Raw genomic sequence first — 21,185 nt, forward strand, 5'->3', positions numbered from 1 at the left:
TTATCAAAAGTAAAGTTGTTTGTGGCACCTAGAATTTAAGTCCAAATAAGAAGTATTTTTTTAATTATAGTTATTTTTTTTTTACTTTTATTTATAGTCGCATCATCAATTCAGTCATTAGCGACTAATATAACACTACGTGATCATAAATAACAAAAATAAACAATAAAGAAGCAAGAAAAATATAGAAACAAAGAACAGTAACAACGAACAGTAAGTAAAATATATAAATTTGTTAAAAACAATAAATTGTATTATTCATTCCACTGGAAAGGAAAGGAATCGCAATACACTTTTTATGTCTTCTTTCTAGTTTATTAGATGTCTCATATCTGAACCCAGGTCTAAGTTTTATTGGATGGTTCCAAATATTGAGCACTCAAAGTGCAGATGGAGCACGGACCAATTGACCTTGCACACATCACAGATCTGCTGAGGAGAGCTAAATAGATGAGCGTGGGTAAGCCCGCCGTGTCCAATCCTTAACAGAGTTAAAGTGATTTGAACTCTTCTGTTACACGGAAAAACTGGTTTCTAGAGCACATTCTCCCGGATGTTATGTATTACCGTAGGAGGACTCAGCAGCCAGAACTTATACTACTGATCTCACAGTTTACGCGGACAGATCTCATGAAGTCTTTCACATGTCAATTGTAATCCGATGCCATTTATTACTGCTGTCTTGGCAGCCTCATCAGCCTGTTCGTTCCCAAGGATGGCAAAATGGTCAGAGATCCACAATGACCATAATATCACAGTGTTATTTATCTTGGAAATGATGTCATGAATAATATGGACGATAATTTCAAAACGTCTGCAGCTCAACCTCTTATGTACACTCCTAGAGTCGGTAATTACTTGGAAGCTGTCATCACTACGGTTTTCGATAAATTTCAAGCCTGAGTAAATTGCATAGGCCTTGCAAAAGAACTCAGAGGTACAGGTGTTAATTAAGCTTTCTTGATGCCAGGAAGTACAAAAGAACAGCCACAACTGTATGCCGAGACAAAGCCGTCTATACAGACGAGAGAGTACCCATTGTACATCTTAGCCAATTTATTAAATTGATCTCTAGAAGACTGGAAACGTGGGTCGCGTTTACGACTTCCAGATGGTAAATATAAGATCTCTGGAGACGCGCGTAACCAAGGGGCGCCGCATCCTATTTCCTTTCCAAGGTTCTGCGGGGCAGGGAGATCTAGTTCTTGGAGATAGCGAAGCAGCCTGAGGCTGAAAGACAGCGGTAAGGACGTCCTTCCTTTAAGTAGTAAAGTGTAAGCGTGCCTGATCATTTGGCGTGAGCAGTTCATCACGTGTTTGATAGTCTGGGTTTCTTCCTGTAATGTAATGGGAGTTCATCGGATTCCACCAGTAAGCTTGGTAAAGGGGAAGTTGCAAACGGCCCTATCGACATGCAATTGCAGGTGTTTTGCAATCCGTCAAGTATGCCTTTAATTATCTATCTCTTTTGCAGAGTTATATAGACCCGTATTCTGGCTTCGAAAGAACAGCGCTTCTGTACGTGTTCAGGACGGTGGATTTATCTCCCAGTTGCAAGATGAAATGATTTTAAGGATTTTCATTCTCCTGAGACATTCAGCCTTGGTGTTCCTAATGTAGCTCAAGAGATCAATTTCTCATCAAACGTTACACCAAGAAGCCTAATCTCGTTTGTTGCCTTTATCTTGTCGTCACGTAAGTGCAATCTCATCATGTCTTTGACTTGGTTAACGATAATTTGAAACCATTATACTGTGCCCATCTGTGCACAGAGTTTAACGAATGCTTCATCATTTCCCTATTAGTTCTCTTGATTCTCTCCAGATGCCCTTTCAGTCTGTTATTTATCATCTTCTTCATCATCTTGCAAAGGGTGCACGTTAAAGTAATCGGATGGTAGTTCTCATTAGCAGCTTCAAGGCCGATTTAAACACAAAGAAAATCCCTTATTAAAGTCACAAATCAAAAAAATATAAATACAAAATAGGTAAGTTAAATAGTACAACTAAACGTCACATACACAGCTGATCTCATGATTTTAGTTTTAGTTTAAAACAAAATTAATTATATTGGAAGCTAGAGTATTTTTATACAACGGAGTGGATTTATGTAACGGGAATAAATTATCAGTGATATAATAATTCTCTTATTATAATAATACCTTTCGGGTATTATTATAATAAGAGGTCAATTTTTTTTTTTTTTTTAACACCTTTCCCACCTACACCCCTGGGCTGAATTAACACTCAAGTATAACTCAACCAAGGGAATTGTCCTTTACGTCTAGATCACCTCCTCACTCACCGGACATCTAGCAGAGGCTCCGCCTTCGGTTGTCTTACAGGCCCTCGACTGACTTCAGATTGAGGTTTGCAGTATTATATCGCCTATTGATAATTGTGAAGCCCGTGTGGGGGGGGAGGGTTTCCTCACATCATTTTGCACAATTTTAACATGATTGATGTCAGCAATATTTTTAAGCATAACCTAAATACTATAACATGTTATTAAAACATTACTACAACAAAAATACAAGTTTATTACTACGTGATACAACAATATTATTTTAGAGAAACAAACAAAACTTTTAACCTTTTAGATGTTCATTACATCTACAATAAGGAAAGATAATTATACTATTAAGTACTATTGCTAAATACCTGATTTACTTAAACAACATATTCATGCACATAATATTTACCTATAATTACTACATTTTACACGTTTAAAACAAGATATGACATGGTTTCCAATAATTGTTACCATAATAAGAGGTTAATTATATTATTGCAAGAATACTTCACAGAAATATTAAATGAATAAAGTTACTCGGCGAGATTTGTTTGGAACAAATATCATTGTTTATGATTTACTTCATAATCACATAAACAATAAATTTTTTTATTATTTTTAATCAGTGGGTATTTTGATAGAAATACCCATATTATCTTCATCTTTTTTATATTTATTTAATTTGTATTACTTTCTGATTTAAGCTTTCAATATATATTTATGTTTCTCTCTATTTTGCATCCATTTTTTATATACTTATAAAAGTTATTACTATTAATTACTTTCTTCATTTTCAATCAATTTTTTTCTCACAATCTGATTTTGACATTTTCTTATAAATATTTGATTAAATCGAATAGCGTTAATATGTTATCTGAAAGTCAACTCTCTTTTAAGTTAGAATTGATTGTAAGCTTATACAAATATTTATTTCTTTGGATTTGTCGAAAAACTTCTTAAACCTACAACCGACAGAATTTTCATCATTCTTTTACAATGCAGTATGTTAAGAAACCTCTTAACTTCGTCTATTTTGCTTTACTATTGTATTATTTTCACTGTGTAGTAAATATGTTTAACAAATCTTCTTTTTCCTAAATCGATTTGTTTGGAATTAGGAAAATTTTTCCTGCAAGAGAAAGTAAACTTTTACAGTGTTAAAGTAAAAAAAAAATATGTAGGAAATTTTCAAAATTCGTTCCAGTCTTTTAAGTTAAAAATTGTAAAATTATGTTGTAGTACGTGCTTCAGGTGTATTATTAGGATATTTATATTAAATATTATTACATGTAGTACAAGTAATAGATAAATAATTACATTTTGAAAAATATTAAATTTCCATTTGAGCAACTTTTTACGAATAAAAAATTATGAATTCATTTTGTCTAACAAAATTAGTTATAAAATAACTTTTGATCCAATAAGTTTAACTAAAGTTAACTTATCGCTGAATCTATCAGCTTGAAAAAGCTTCAACTTTAGGGATATTTATTTTTGAATTTTTTAAATATAATTTATCCTTCGGAATTTATTTCCTTAAATAAGAATATATTTGAGTTATGCTATCTTATTGTAAATTTAACTGAATATTTCTGTCCCTTCTGTTATATTTCAAAACTTTTTATTTTCTCTTATTTATTATTACATTGAATTTTTCTTTACCATTTAATTTATACAAATTATTACTTGGATTTTTTATTTTATTTTCTTTAAAAAAATAATTCTAAAAATAAAATTAAAAATTAAATTAGATGAGTGATGTGAACCGAAGGTGCATTAATAAATGTTTCCCTGGTATTTCTATCATACTATTCTTCTTAAAGATCTAACTGTGGCTATGTTCTTATATTTTGTATAAGTGTTATAGCGAATAAATGGGAATGCAGTCTCTTGTAAGTGAGTAAGAAAAAGCTGTGTAGGAAAGAGGTTATTTGAAGGGTAAGTGGAGTTTCGAGTTTCTGGTCGTATAATGGCAGGATAAAGAGACAGATATGCGATGTATATGGAATTATATAAGTTGGCCACATTTTCCAGTTATCAGAATACATCCACGCTCCATTTCTTCAGCGTACGACCCACTTGATTCACACGGTTTAATGCTTCACCTTACCTAACTCTTAACGGCTTTGAAACATGGAAATTGACAAAAAAAAACCGTAGAAACTGACCTACTTATTTCCACTTAAATTCTTTTCCCTCATCTTTCACTATATCACGTTAAACACAACGCTTGAGAGAAAAATAACAAACTTTTTATTTTAATGCTTATAAAAAGTGTACCGCAAATCCTACCTCAACTGTAATATTAAAATTATATTAAAGCTATACGCATTAAATCACAAGGAAGTTAAACTTTGGATTTATGGAAAAAACATAGTAAAAATTTTAATGATTTAATATATGGTGTATTCATTTTTCACATATAATCCGTTTAAATTTTTTTATTATTACCCATTTTTATTCCCTTTTATATTAGAATACTTATTATTTACATGTATTATAACAATTTTATAAAAATTCACCGTAGGTAGGCGTTGCTTTATTTTTATAACTTGTTTAATTGATTTGTTTTTATTAGCTGCAGGTTTTTGTATCTGGAGTACTCATAAGGACTACTGAATGAATTAAAATTTTTTCATCCTATAACAAAGAAATGCTTTCCAAAAATTGAATAGAACAAAAAACTTTTTCCTGCATTTACTAGCTTTTATCTCATTCTACGTCTCCTTTGTAACCCTTTATGATATATGAGTGGGTAAAATAATAATTTTTACGATTAAATTAAAAACAATTGATTTGAGATACGTCAAAAATTTTGAATCAGATTTAAGAGATAATTTTCGAATAAAACGAGGAAAAATTTAAATACTAATTAAAATATTAGAAACGTTGTTTTTTTTTTAATTTATGTACTTTTAGGAATAAGCACAAAACTTGGGTGTCTAAAGGCTTCATGGCTAGTTATTTACCATCCAAGCATATTTTTCCTACTTCGATTCAATTTCCTTGTCGGAATCTTGCATTCTAAAATGTCATTAAACTTTAAAGGAATATTAAAATAAATCGTAGCGACGAATACGTTTGAATCTTTTGGCCACCAGCCCCTTTCAATTAGCAAGAAACAGAATTTAAGCTTTAAATTCCCAAAAAATGGTTTTGGTTCTGTTGAGTGGTAAAAATTGAATCCACTCATAGAAATACTCCCTTTTTATTTTAAAATTATATGTATTGTGGCATGCAAATCATCTACCATGTTCGTATTTCAGGGAATAGCTACAAATATCTGTTTTATCAATGGGTTCACCCTCAGAATCCATTTGCTTAATGTAAGTATGTAGGCCTTACGAAAAACATATAAGTAATAACCAATAAATCATATTCTTCTAATGTAACATTTATCAAAATCTTTAGCTATAAAACTTAAAATTTTGTAATACATCACTTACATTATAATTTATCCATAAATTGATGTGTCAAAGGCAATTAAATAAGTTTCAAGGTAGGTTATTTGTTTCGGTGTATTTTTTTATTATCACGCAAAACTGTAGAAATTTTTAAAGAAAATTTATTGCAACATTTTCTTAATTTTGATTAGAAAATATAATTATTTAAAGTGAAATTTACAAAACTAAAATACCTTAAAAATTGTTTATTAAAATTTTCCATAAAATCCAAATCTAGATGGTAGTTTCGATTCGTATACAATCTTCATCTGAAGTTATTCGCTATTTCTATAAAAAAATATTGTTTGACAACCATTTTAAATAATAAGACAATTTTTATAAACGGTTTTGTGCGTATTTTTCTTGCACAGTTTATTTAAAATTAAACTTTTCAACATAATAATTTCTTTTTAAATCTAAAATATTTTCCGGAAAGATAATAATGTCCCTTTTGTAATAATTATTACTAATTTAGACCTGTTTAATTCATAAAGACTTGCTTGAAAGATAATGAAAAAATAATATCACAAAATATAATTGTTGTAGTAAGAGATATTGAAATTTCGAACAGTCCTGCTACCTCTATTTCGTGATTCATTAATTTAGAAATCGTGTTTAAAAATATTTATATCAGTACTTAATAGGACATAAAATTTGAGTGTAGATTTTTTGTTGTATATTCAAGGTTTTTTTTTTTAATTCTGATTACAAGAAAAAATGGATTTTACAATACATTAATCACTTTATAAAATTAATTTAATTTAACATTGGAATGCGATATCCATTTTCATTTCAACCTCATGGTATATAAGAGATAAATTACATTGTTTCAAGATAAATTCACACATTTATGTAAAATACACATTTATGTGAAATATAAACTAATGTAATATTAAACTAAAATCTATGATTTGAGTTTTGATTTCCATTAGAGTTGGGTTTTGATTTCCCTTTTTTGGAAGAGAGTTCTTCAAAACTAAACTTTAAGTTGTTTCTTAACCATTAAGTTTCTTTTTATTATCTTTTATTTATTTATAATTTGCATATGTATTTTGACATAGAATATGAGATGGTTGAAAGGTGTTTTCCACACCTTGCCAGAGTCTGAGAGCGACTGAAAAAATAATCTAACTGCAAATATTATGCATAATATGGTTGGTTATTTTGCATTGATAGTGCTAATTTTGAGATGTACTCATTAAAAATTGTACTTACTCTTGCATGAAATAAATTAAGTTTTGTCTGTTATTTTATTTAATATATTTCTTTTTGTCCACAGAGTTCCCAACACTCCTATATGTACCAGTAATTATGGAGCCACCAGCTACGACAAGAGAGATCTATTTAGATTAATCACGGAACAAAGTGACATTTATTAGGAAATTTATATACAAGTCGACTCAGTTAAAAAGTGAGTAAATTGGTTTAATTTGGTAAAATTTTAATTTAACATTTTTTTATTACATATTTTATTTTATACTCGGACAACAAAAAATTCTTTTACGCATACATTATTTTTTATTTAAAGTTGATTACTTTAAAAAGTAAGTATTATAAATTATAAAAAAATGTTTTACATAAATAATACAAATAAATATATTAGAAATAATTTTATATTAATCTTTATATATATTATTTCTAATTTCATCAGTAAGCAAAAAAAAAAAATATCCGTTTTCAAAATAAAACCACTCGTTTCTAACTCAAGAAAAACAAAGTTTAATTCTCTTTAAATATGGTTGTCCAACTATTTGGAACAGTAAAAAGAAATTTTGTAGAGTGGTGAAAGGGTATTTCGTAAGAATATTATTCATATTAAAATTCTGTAGTAAATAAAGGATTCTTAACTTCTTGATTTGATTACCGGTACGTTATAAAAAATTAACTTAATTTTTTGTCTTTATTTGGGATGGGGAGAAATGTATCTTCCAGTTTCTGAAATTTTATTTTAATATAATTAATCCTAATCCATTGTAATTACAGTAAAATTACTCTCGTATAAGGTTGCAGTATAGTGATTAAAAAGTAACAAATATATCTACATATGTATTTGTATATTTCTCTCTCTCTCTCTCTCTCTCTCTCTCTATATATATATATATATATATATATATATATATATATATATATATATATATATATCCTTGTGTCACAAAACGGTGCAGATATAAATATGTAAACATCATGTATGATTTATATCTCAGTAGAGATATAACTCATACATACTGAGATATAAAAGTTATATCTCAGTAGGCTGAATCATTCTAGCCTACCGTGCTGGTCTAGAGGGTAACTCCTCATCGAAAATTAACTGATTTTGAAGTCGAGAGTTTAAGGTTCAAATCCTAGTAAAAGCAGTTACTTTTGTACCGATTTGAATACTAGATCGTAGATATAGGTTTTCTTTGGTGGTTGGTTTCAATTAACCACACACCTCAGGATTGGTCAACCTGAGACTATTCAAGACTACACTTCATTTACATATCATCCTCATTCATCCTCTGAAGTATAATACCTTAAGTTGTTTCCGAAGGCTAAAAAGAAAAAGAAAAATATTGAATCATTGTGTCATTCTCACATGTAAGTAATGTAAGTACAATCAATTTTTTATGGTACAATAATGCACTGTAAGCTATTACTTGCCTAGTTCCGTAGTATTTGGATGATAAAAATAAAAATGTGTTTAGCCTTTGTTATTGATGTTTAATAACGATAACATTATTTTTAAAGTTTCACACCATTGTTCATTTCAGTGAAAGATAGTATTTCAGTCTGTGCTATCATGTTAATTAAAACGGTACGGTACAGTTTTATAGTTAATTATTACAACAGTTTTATTCAGTGTTATTGTCATTAGTTTTAATTTACTTTGTCTTTTTGTGCCAATCGGGTTTTAACAACGGGATTCTGTCGCAAAACATAAATCAGGAAAATCCTTAACTAGCTCCGAAAAAAAAATAATACGCAATGTTTAAATAATATAAGATAAGGGGTCACGGGCCAGGTTTTGTTAATTCGTGGTAATTCACGACCCCAGCTAGAGAACGAGCGGAGGCGCCTTTGTCAACCACAGAGATGTACATTCAAAATTTAAGGATTTCTGTACCCAAGACGAAGTTTATGCTTCTCAAGGGTGCAAACAAATTATTTTACAATCAAAACACCCGTATTAAATATAAAGGCTGTGTAAACAGTCGAGTTCGAGTTCATAAGTACCTAGATGTTTTGTTTGATCAGAATTTGCTATTTAGCAACCAAATTAGGCAAGTAGCGGTGGACGCCGTCTCAGTGATGCACAAGCACAGGAGGATTGCTCGAAAGGATTACAAACTGTTGGGCCGTCAATTGTACATGATGTCTTTAAAAGTATGACCTCCTACGCGGCGTCCGTTTGGGCACATACGTTGGAAAGAAATCGAGCACTTATTCAAAATTTAAGGAGTGCCCAGCGCAGAGCCTTAATTGTTTGCACTGGTGTTTTTAAAACAACCTCCCACGTGGCTACCACTGTATTGGGAAAGGCTCCCCAAATCGATTTAGTGGTGAAAGTTTGAGTGGCCATGTGGAAACTGCGAAGAGGAAGGGAGGCCGAGGTATTTGTGATGCAATTTCAAGCCGAGCCTGTACCGGAGGGGAACGGTGATCACAATACACCGGTTCTAAATTTCAAAAAGTTGCCCATCTCCCACCTGCGGAGGAAGATTTATAGCTTAGCGATGGAAACAGCAGCAAGAATGACACGCCACGGCTAAGAGAAGTTCCTTGAATATATTTATACAGGATCTGGGGGGATGGTATGTCTCTCCTGCGTTTTTAAGGGCGAGAGCCGGAGTGCTCTCAAACCATGTAAGTATAAACCAATATTTTTTTCGGTTCCAGCTGGCAGGTGATGAGCTGTGCGTCTGCGGGGAGGTCCAGTCGAACGAACACATGATGTTCGATTGCCCAGCTCTTGGGGGGCCAGAACGGGGTGATGGCGGGAGAAATGCCAAGCAAACCAATAACCAATGTTTATATAACCTTAAAACAAGATAACCCTGAGACTTCAGTCAGACTTGCTTGGAAAGCAAGTATTGCAACAGGCTTTAGTGAAAGATATTTTTTTAATATAATAAAGAAACATAAAAATTATGCTAAACATGTTATCCCTAAAAAAACTCAGTAGCATGTAAAACGATTGAAAATTTGGTTGATTTTAGTAAAACCGCTATCAGAAAAAAGGTTTATTCGTTTTATTTCAATAATGAATTTCGTAACTTGAACAAGATATTAAATGGGGTGAATACCAATTTTGAACTCGCAAATTTTTCTAGAAATACATTACATCTTGTTTGAAATTCAAAAAATTTTTGATCCAGAAAAAATAATCTTTTTCGATTGAACGCGAAGATATTGCATGATGGTGTAGGAAATTAAGCCATTTCGTGAAGAGGGAAAGACAATTTATTATCTAGGTGAAACATGTGTTATGCAGAACATATACGGAAATTGTGTTGGCAGATAAAGAAGTAAAAAGCGCAAAAGACGCTTTTATGAAGGTTTGTCAACTGGGATGAAAACAACAGCTGAAATATAAAGGATTAATGGGAACGAGCGTAGGAAGCGAAAACTTTTGAATCTACAACATGGGTATTTTGAAACATTTCATGGGTATTTGAAGACGGATTTTCCCAAGAGAATCAGGACGAAATGAGTGGTGGTAATTTGATGGAGTGGTTTTTTTTCGACATTGATGCTGAAGAATCCGTTATAGCAATGGATAATCCGCCATACCATTGTCTGAAAACTTAAAAAATTCAAAACGCTTCGACCCGAATTTCGGAAATTGTCGAATGATAAAATTGAAGAAAATCGCGTACACAGTGAATGTATTAAAAATAGAACTTATTAGATTACAAAAAATTTCTATTGGAACAAAAATATTTTGATTAAAAATTGGATGAAATAGCAAAATTAAAAAATTTTATCGTATTAGGTCTTCCTCCACCCCTCTACAATTTAACCCAATGGAATTGACATAAATGCATGTCAAAGGTTGCATTTTGAGTACTAGCACAATATTTAATTTAAGTAATGTAAATAATCTATTGATAGAAGGTGTTAATAGAGTATATATATGCAAATGCTTGGAAAATTTGTATTCAACATCAAATTAAAGAAGAGAAAAGCATGGAAAGGGCGGAAAATTTGCGTGAAAATATTATTGAAGATATTGTGATAAATATGGGAAACGATGACTATAGCTCAAGAGACAGCAGATTAATGGGTACTGAAGAAATATATTGAAGTTAGAATAATTTTTTCTGTGTTACGTTATGAAATTTTAATATAGCTGTTACATAATTTCTTAAAATTTTCAAGATAAATATATAATTTAAAAATGTTCTAATTTTTGTATTACAAGCTATTTCTAATTAATTTTTATGTTACAAATAAATAGAAGTGTTTTTTTCTCAAATGGATTACGCTAAACTAAGTTACATTAGAAATATCATACTGTTACGTTTTTGTTTGCTGCACGCTTTGGTGAAAAATAATTATAGATATACAAAGATTTACTTGAAGGAAATATTATAACCTGTAGGTTGTTGATGTCTGTTCTTGTAGACATTACTGAACTTTCTCTTATTTCTTTCACACATTTTGTTTGTTTATATGCGTAGATCCCTAAATATTATTTTTAGTAACAAAGCATAATTACGTTGTTGTGTTAATATTTAATATAGTTAAACATTAAATATCTTTTTTAACATTTAAAATCATTATTAATCATTTTAATCAATTTTATTGTGAGCATATCAGAAAAGTTCGTCGTTGTAAATAGATTAAAAAAAGAAAATAAGTAATTTTATTTTAACTTAAATTAGTTAAGAAAATTAAAAAATATTTGGCAAAAATTATTTTCTGTTGCATAAATAATGGACAGAAATTTAGAGTTTAAATGAAGAAACGAAAATGTTAGCCAATTTATCAATATATGTATACATGTGCGTACTGGTGATGACAGTGCATTTACGTTGTAGGGTAAAAGTTGCTTTTTCTTCGATCTGCAAACATCAAAAATAAATAATGAAGTTATTTCAATGTGCTTGCAAATTGATACGTAACTGTGTACATTTCAACAAGTTTTTCGGTCAACTTACACAGGAAGCAGCTTCTTTGCTTTTATTTAAAACCACTATCACAAAATTTTAAATTATCCAAAGTGTAAATGCAACACAGATTATTAATCAGGAAAGAATTTTTTAATTGATTTTGGCAATACACTATTTATTTATCGTGTATATAAATAAAAATATCGGAATGCAAAAAGTGAATCATAAAATAAATTTTACTTATAAAATATTATTTAGGACCAACTGATATCCGCTTTATCAGAAAAACATAATGTTTATGATTTCTGTTTTTGTTTGTATTAAATAAAAAAAACTTGACGTTTTATATATTTTTTTATTATTTTTAATGTAGTCTTTTGATCATTTTCCGAATGTTTATGACATTTCTAGTTCTTTTTAAAAAAACTCGCTAAAATATGAATAGAAAATAGAGTGTGGTTGACATGACTTTTTTGTACTGAATATGTCCCTAAAATTAGTAGTATATTTCCACATAAAATATGTTGTTTTTATAAAGTGTAGAAAACATTTACATCAAGGATTTATTATTCATAATGCAGTACTTAAACATCCATGTACGATATACAAACTATTCAAAGAAGTTTTTATTTAATAAACTACCGTAGACATATTTCATTTAAAATTATGTAAATTATCCTATTTAATTATTATTAAAACTCTTGTTAACATAAATTAAATAATGAAAAATCTGTTCAGATAGGAATTTGGATAATACTAAAGTTTTCTAATAAAATTCCTCATTAGTAAGCAAGGTGGTCTATAAATTCGTAATTTATTCCCGGACTACAAGAAATCCATGTGCAAACAAAGCAGTTTATATGCAAATGTAATTCCATAGACAAAGTGTCCTGAATAGAGAAAATTGCAATAAAATATTAGGGTTGGTAGCACGTATTGTAATGTACCTGATTCCTGCAAGAGATTTATTCAGCTTCTTGGTTTCTTTAAGTTTATTTAAAAGTAATAAACAATATAATTTATTTTGTACGTCTACAAGCACTGTGATTTTTTTAATCATTTTATGTTAGTTTTTCCAACCTCTGTTATCTAAACTTAATTAACTTTTGAAATTTGTATTCTCTGTTTTATGTAAGTTAGATATATTATTGTCTAAATGAAATATATTTTATATAAAATTTAATTCGAATCACGTGACATTTACTATGAGGAGGTATAATTGTCCTCCGGTTCAACTCGAAAATACTTTCATCACTGACGCTGATGCTGTACGGGACCTACGGTTATATCTAGGTCGTCAATTAACCTGGAAGGATAACGTCAGAGAAAAGAGAAAACAATTAAATGCTAAAATTGCACAAATGTTCTGGCTCCTTGGTAGTTGGTCTCATTTGTCCTTGACGAATTAATTGTTGCTGTCTAAGGTTTTCCTGACACAAGTATGAAGATATGGTGCACAAGTGTGGAGGACTGCTTGATATAGTAACTTTGAAATCATTGAACGATCTAAAACAATTTCTCAGGACTCTATTAGGGTCTCCATGTTCAATAAAAACGATGAAGTACGATGGCACCCCAAGATACGATCTTGGGGTGCCATGTGTTCGTGTAGCATACAAAGAACCAGTAGGGATTATGCATCAAAGTGGGAAAGCATGTGAATCATCTGGCGCTGATTATACATGGCAATGTTGAGGAAGTAAGACGATTGAGGAGGCAATATGTACTGGACTCGCTGATCTTTGAAGATATTGATGATCATTTAAGTTCTATGTTAAATGTAATTTAAACTTTTAGAATTCTTGCTATTATTACCTGTCTTTATCTGATTTTAATATTTGTAACTTTACTTGGATGACTTTAATATTTAGCGACTTTATTATCTTCTTACTTTATCTTCTTACTTTATTATTGTTATCTGTTACTTTTATTATCTGTTGTCTTTGTCTTTATTAACTAATTGTTACGTTTGTGTCATCACAAGTAATGTATGTTATTAATGCTGTATTTGAGATGAGCTATCTTTGAATGTCTGTTGAAACGTAACTATTAGCCGTATAATTTTAAGTATAGTCGCAATCCTTCTGGCGACCGATTGTAAAAAAAAATAAGTTGTAAAAACATATAAAATTATAAAAGTTTTAAATAAATGATTTACATTTCTACTGAATGTGTCTGGAAATTTATCAGTTTATATTTATGAGATATATAATCATAAATCCACATGTTTTTCTAACCATTACAATATAGTTTATTGAAAATCAAAATTCATCGATCTGTAGTAAAATATTTTTCATATACATGGTAGCATAAAAGATGCTGAAGTTTATAGATCCGATACCTATCCAAGACTTCAGAATATGCATTAACTTTCTAATTTCGTGTAAACTTCTTTGCAAGCAACCTAGTATTTTTTTTTTTTTTTTTTTCTGTATGAAGGGATACCTTTTATAGACACCATGTGGTCTAGACTCAAACCTCTAGCGTAAGACTCTCCCTTGCGGGGCTACCGATTATGCAAAAAATAAATATCGCGAAGTGCACAATACGTAACTGTAACCGATTCCATATTTCGATAATATATTTTTATGATTAGTAAGTGTTGTTGAGACGTCTAGCTTTCCTCGAGAATTTATCATAATCTATTGAAAAAAATAACGCTTGAAGATTTAAAAAAAATAGTTACCACCACCATCTGTCAATTTTTTTCTCTCAATTTCAAAACCCCTTATAAATATAAACAAGATTATTGAATAAACAGAGCTCATTCTAAGAAAATTATTCAAAATTTAAAATTTCATAAAACGTTTTATCTGATATCCATATTATTACACAACTTTAAATTATTAATAATGATAAAATTAGCTTATTGTATAATGAAAAAAGGAATTAGCTAATAAAATTAATTATAATAATGAAAACAAATATAATTATTTTGAATTATTTGGGAATTTCTCTAGATAATAAAAAAAAACTGCTTTTAGACGAAGTTAGGGTGTACAAATATAGCACTAACGTGTTCACAACCGTAAAACAAACAGGACATCCATAAAACATGAGTGCTGAGAGTGAAGAAACGTCATTGTATTATAAAAATGAATGCGAGTAAGAAAGAAACAGTTTCATAAATCTATACTAACAAAAATACTAATTTAAATTATTATTATTACTACGTTATTTTAATATTACTGATATATGCAAAAATATAATACATTGAACATCATAAGTATAATATTGTACAGAAAAATATAATAGATTTTATTGACGCATAAACGTTAAATCAGATATTTATCGGATAATTTTTTTAGAATGTTCATTATTATATAACAGGCTGATTTTCTATTAAAAGCGCATATTCTCTTTTCAGTATAAATTAACCTGTTCGATAAGTAACTTAAAACTATTAATTTAGTCTTATCTAATTGGAAGATTTGACTACATTATATTAATTAAAAGATTTCTCTCAGTTTCATTAATAATTTAAGGTATTATTAAATTAGTTATAAATAAACTACTTTATGTTTAAACTTATTATGGATTTATGTGAATTGTTGTTTCAAGGTAATATGTTATAAAAATCCTAAACTTTATTTTCTAAAATTTAAAACTATTAACATATTTCATCTAAATCAAAATTGCGAGTTACTATTTTAATTAAACTAGTATTATGAAATTAAATACTGGGTTTAATCTGGCAGTCTCGTTTTTGCATTAAAACTTTAGTCTACTAAGTTAACTTCTGCTCATTTCTGAATTTATTTAATAATTTGATTAGTTGATATTCTTATTCTTTATTTTTATTAGAAAAGGCAAAAATATTTTCTTTATTTAATAGATTGAATATGATGATTTAATAGCATAACTAGTAGATTTACCCTGATCAGAAATTTTAAACTTCTAAAAATATAGGGCTACATGAAATAAAATACTTCTCTGTAGAGATCATATTTATATTTATTCCAATAAAATTTAAACGATTAATCACCTTTTTTTTTGTAGCTCAAATTATATTTGCAATCGGTTTTGTAGATTAGAAATCATAAGTAAATTTTATGACAATGTTCAAGTTATAAAGGAGTTTTCCTTGAAACACCTTAATTATACTCTAGACTCAACAATAGGTCTAATATAGCATAAGCATTGATAAAATCCTGCCAGTAATAAAATAGAAATCATAATAATGTCCAATACTAAATATAAAACTACAACATAAAAAGAATAATGGAACGTAGACATAAAAGCAAAAAAAAGAAAGTAAGCAAACATAAGAAAAATAAATTATCATAAATTCTTTAATGACGCACAATTTAAGAAAGAAGGCCCCTTCCTGAGTATCATTATTAGGTTCCATGATCCAATATATGAACCAATTTTAACCATCTTAAATCTTCCCCGTTGTCTAAGATTTTAACACCTAGATTGTTAATGTGGTTGTTACGTTTTATTTTGTACTTAGTTGCAAGTTCATCGACTACCTCTCGAACGCACGGTAAACATATGTACTCATGAACTTCGTTGCCCCATACGAACTATAGCGTCTGTGTAATGCATCTCACAAATTTAATTATGGAATTGCTTTCAATTCAAATTGAAAGCGATTCAAATTCTGGAATTTTTATATTGTTCTGGGTACTCGCTGTACTTCAGAGTTGGTTACTGTTAATCTATACCGGTTTTAGTATCACTTTGTACGTAAGTAGCTTGTTATAAAGGGATAGTTGCAATTTCCTTCCTATTAACCACTATAGCTCCTTAAATTTGTTATCTAATTTTAACATGGAACCTTCCATGTTAAGAACATGTGAGGAACATGTAAGAACTTAGATGAATACTTAAATACAGTACACTTTCAGCTTACTGCATGTAACCTCCATCTCAATGGACTCCTGGACAGCCATCTCTTCTCATGTCATGTGAATGATTTCTCTTGACTGACCTTAATTTTAATTTCTTCAACCACTCCGGATAGACGGACTAACCCAGATTGCAACTTAGTGATAATCACTCATGGCTTGAGTGTGATTATCATTAACACCTATGATTTCCATGTAGAAAACGATGTAATAGTAGTAATGTCTGTGACTGGAAGCTCCACAGCAAACATGAAGTAGAGGTTAAACACCAATCAGAGCCCTGATTCCAAGTAACTACGGAGTATTAAATAAAAAAGTTTGAGGTACATATTTTTTCTTTGTACAGTAGACCAGGCAGCTATACTTTATCGAATGCTTGCTATATACCTAGAAATGCAGCCCAGCACAACTGTTTCTCCTCCAAGCAGTTGTGACAACACAAATAATCCTTTGAGTATTCAATGGCGAAGTAACCACACCGAAACAAAACTGTTGGTCAGGAATAACGTTTTCCTCCTCTAATACAGGCCAAAATTACTGAAGGAATAGAGGAAATTTCATTATATTACCTTAGACATAATATATGATTGGGTTGTTGGCTTAGACGAGGACATTTCATACATTGCCTTGCCCGAGTTGGTACAATCACCAGTTGAGACTCCATCCACTCCAACAACAGGTAAACCGTCGTTCGAAAGATACCATTGAACAGTTGAATCATATAAATTACAGCCTTAGGTGGAAGCATAACGAACATTTTGTTGGTAACCATATCAAAGCCACCAGCTTTTTTTAAGTTCCCTTCCTTTCCAATCACTTCTCTTGATGATAAAGGCTTAATCGGTAGACTCATCGGAATCGGACTCTCTTTATTACATTTAAAAAACTAGGTTTTATATGTTTAAAAATTTATATTTATAAAAATTTGTTAACAAAAGACGTTGAGTTATTAGATTAAATATATATATATATATATATATAAAATATATATTATATTATATCTATCAGTCTATCAGTGCAATATATGTTATATTGCACTGATAGGCCGACCAATATAAGAGGTTTGTTTTGTTTTTTATAAAACCTTACTGTTTTTGTAGAGTCCGTGAAAAATCTCAGCACTACCTTCGTTATAGAAGGAGGAGCACTATATTCAACTAAATGTGTTGTAATTAAGTCTGCAGTATTTGAATAAATATTGGTCAAATATTTGGTCATTTAACAGTAGCAGTCTGTTTAGCGTATTGGAAAGGTAGGTCTAAAAATTTGAGATCAGATTCATTTTTTCTTTTTCATGTCAAAACATAAGTTCATACGCATCAACCGCATACAGAGCTCTTATAAAAGTAAAAAACTGAACTATCGCACAGAATTGACTATACTGACAATGATATGGATTCATAAATATCAGGTAATATTTTATTGAAAATATATATTCAATGAAGTCCCATCATTGTACATTTCTTGATATCTTTGTAGAATTCAAAATTATCATTTAAAACCAACAACACGTTCATAGAAATGGTATGGGTAAAAAATTTACAACTATCAGTTTATTAATACCTCATTTTATTCTATTGAAAAAAGAAAAATTCAAGATATTTTCAATTATTTATGTTTAACTATCATAAAATATATTACCATATAACCTGCGTTTATTAGGCTGATATAATGATATGTACAGTACTATATATTAAGTGTTGAAAGCAACAAGAAACCACTTCATTACTCAATTTCATTATTAAACCTGGTGAGAGACGTTTGTTATTCTTAGAAATGTAAAGCCATTTAAGGGATAGTCCTTATCTCCTGTTAGTTCATTAGACATCATATATCATAAATATAAATTTGAGTGTTTGTAAGAATAAATAAATTTAAGAAATCAATGGACGTATATTTTTAATCCGTATATTTTTAAGACCTAAAATGTCAATTTATCAGGAATGGTCACTGAAATCAAAACCCACCTCATTAATATAATCAATTTATTTTATGATTTTTTAAAGAATTCAAATCAAATATATAATATAAACAACTTGAATTTAATGAATATTAGCGAATGGGCAAAATAAAAATCAGTTAATGACTTGAAACTTGACAAAATCATTATGTATAGTTCGATTAAGTACAGGAGTTTATGAGTAATATCAAATTTTTATCTCTACCCTATTTTTGTTGTGTTGAAGTTTTAAGATGATATCTAAAAAAAAAAAAAATTCTAAAAAAAAAATTATCTAATGAGATAATCCTTACTTATCATACCTAAGAATTGGATTTATCACTTGATTGATTTATGCAGAAATAATGGTAAATGTTAGTTGTCTTTTTATTTTTAAATTTTTTTCAGGAGCACATCAATTTTTTCCTGGTTTTTAGTAAGATTATTTTTTTTAAACCACTAATAACAATTCATATTACAATTTGAAAAGTAATTTTGTGATATATTCAACCAGAAAAAATTCACAAGTTATTGGTGATATACGCGATATAACATAGAATGAAATTCCATTCCATTTTACTGTACGCAAATAAACTTCGATTTTTTATTATTACAGAATAGATTATGCATTGTTGATGTATCACCAATACAGTTTATTATTACTTGTTTAATAACAGTATTTTGTTATGAACTAACTCTTGTTACAAAGATTCAGTATCTTTAAAAATTAATTCATGTTTTAAAATCTGATTTTTTTTTAATTTTATACACTAAATAGACAGAGACACAGACACACAGTCACAGGATTTAATTTATTGCTTTATTTTTCCATGCAAAGAAATTGTTTGATGATAAATTAAAATTAAATTAAATTGATGTAAATAACTAAATTTTAAACCATCTAAAAATTACCAAAATTATTAAAAAGTTTTAAATAGGTTTATGTGTACTGTAATGTACTTTTATTGTAATGTTAAATCTTCTTAAATGGAAAAGTAATACTATTCAAAGAATGAAACTCTACTTATTTAACTGTTTCATAATTAGAGTGTTGATACCTGGACCAGAAACAGGAATCATGATAACAGAAAAGATTTTCAACGTAATATTGGTTTAAATGGTTGGGCCTTGCAGTGAGGGTTGATGTCAAAAAGTTGCTATGACTATTATGTAATGTCAAGTGGTAGGACAAAGACTAAAGGGGACGGCCGTCATATGGACTACACCCAAGACCGCTTCGCGGCCAGCATTTCAGCACTTTTATTCCATGTTATAGTATACGGAGGACTAGTGTTCACTCATATCTCTACTAAGAATTGAGAAAAAACAATTTCAGATAAGGCCTAATTTGGTGTGACTTGATTCTCCGAGTATTTTAAGCAATTATATTTCCCATTAGATCAATTGCACAGTGTAGGTCTCGAGTTATAGCAATATTTGGATTTTCAGAATTTTTTCAGGTTTCTACGAAAAAACAACAACGTATACTCATCTAATATTATTCATAAAATTTACCCTTACAATTTCCTTCACGAGATGATCCAATCGTCCTTTTCCATTTGCCTTATAATTATAAAACCTTGCCAGAGTGTATAAGAATGGCAAAATTCACTCTGATGGAGAATTTTATCCCCTCTTCTTGATAATATTTAATTAAATTTTAAATGCTTACTATTTATTCGCATACAAAAAAACAATTTAAAACAATTGTTAATTACCAATGCATTTATTATTTAAAAAATTAACATTACTGTCATTTAAAAACGTAAAATTACACCTAAAATTATAGAAATACCTTTATTCATTACTAACTAATTGTGTAAATAGATATTTCAAATAATATCGGGTTACCTAAATTTGTTCTTGAAAAAAAAAAATTTAAATATGTTAAAGAAAACGAACGATGAATTTTTTTTTGGCTTGATGATATCGTCTCATAAGCTTGAAGCTTGTGCTTGGAATATGTAAATTTAGCATATGAAAAATGCCGCGCCTGACCGAGATTCGAACACAGGACCTCCGGATAAAAAGCCGAGACACTACCACTCTCGCCACGGAGGACGGCATTTATTTTCATAATAGAATAAAAACTTGAACTGTAAAGATAGTTTTTATGTTCCATCTGTGTGTAGTACAAATCTTATTCGTATCCATTCATTGTGTCATCGTATTAAACTTTAAGCCTATATCACTTTAAAACGATTTTATTAATGAGTAAAATAACTTTTATCGGAGAGAGAGTTACGACTTGTGTTTGAAAGGTTCGTGTGTGCTTTACGTGAATAAATTTGGTTCGGTATTTTGGTTTCGTATGGAAAATAGTGGAATTGTAGGTTGCTGTGGTCTGTCCGTTCAGTAAACTAGAGTAGGGTGGCCGTTCAAAGGGTAAGGAATAAAAGGAGAGACCTTTGATTAGTTCTATGAACTTTCACACAAGCAGACATGCACCGACCTACTCTAAAAGTGTGAAAATTTACCCATAAATTAATTTTGTAAACTTTATGCTCGATAAAATTCTAATTGAATTATTAACATCTCTGTCAAATGAACAGTAAATTTTGAT

General features: G+C 29.7%; 1 protein-coding gene and 1 long non-coding RNA gene across 3 annotated transcripts in view; one reads left to right on the forward strand and one right to left on the reverse strand.

The window, feature by feature from the left end:
* Window positions 1–21,185, forward strand: part of LOC142320943 (uncharacterized) — a 382,023-nt gene that overhangs the window by 51,309 nt on the left and 309,529 nt on the right. For both annotated transcript variants that reach the window (XR_012755520.1, XR_012755521.1), the window contains exon 2: window positions 7,015–7,146. This is a non-coding gene — a long non-coding RNA (uncharacterized LOC142320943). The remainder of the gene's footprint in view (window positions 1–7,014; window positions 7,147–21,185) is intronic.
* LOC142320942 (zwei Ig domain protein zig-8-like) overlaps window positions 1–21,185 on the reverse strand; it is a 761,401-nt gene that overhangs the window by 28,526 nt on the left and 711,690 nt on the right. The window lies entirely within an intron of this gene.

The sequence above is a fragment of the Lycorma delicatula genome, chromosome 3 (genome assembly GCF_047948215.1).
Source record: "Lycorma delicatula isolate Av1 chromosome 3, ASM4794821v1, whole genome shotgun sequence".
In the NCBI taxonomy this organism is placed as follows: Eukaryota; Metazoa; Arthropoda; class Insecta; order Hemiptera; family Fulgoridae; genus Lycorma; species Lycorma delicatula.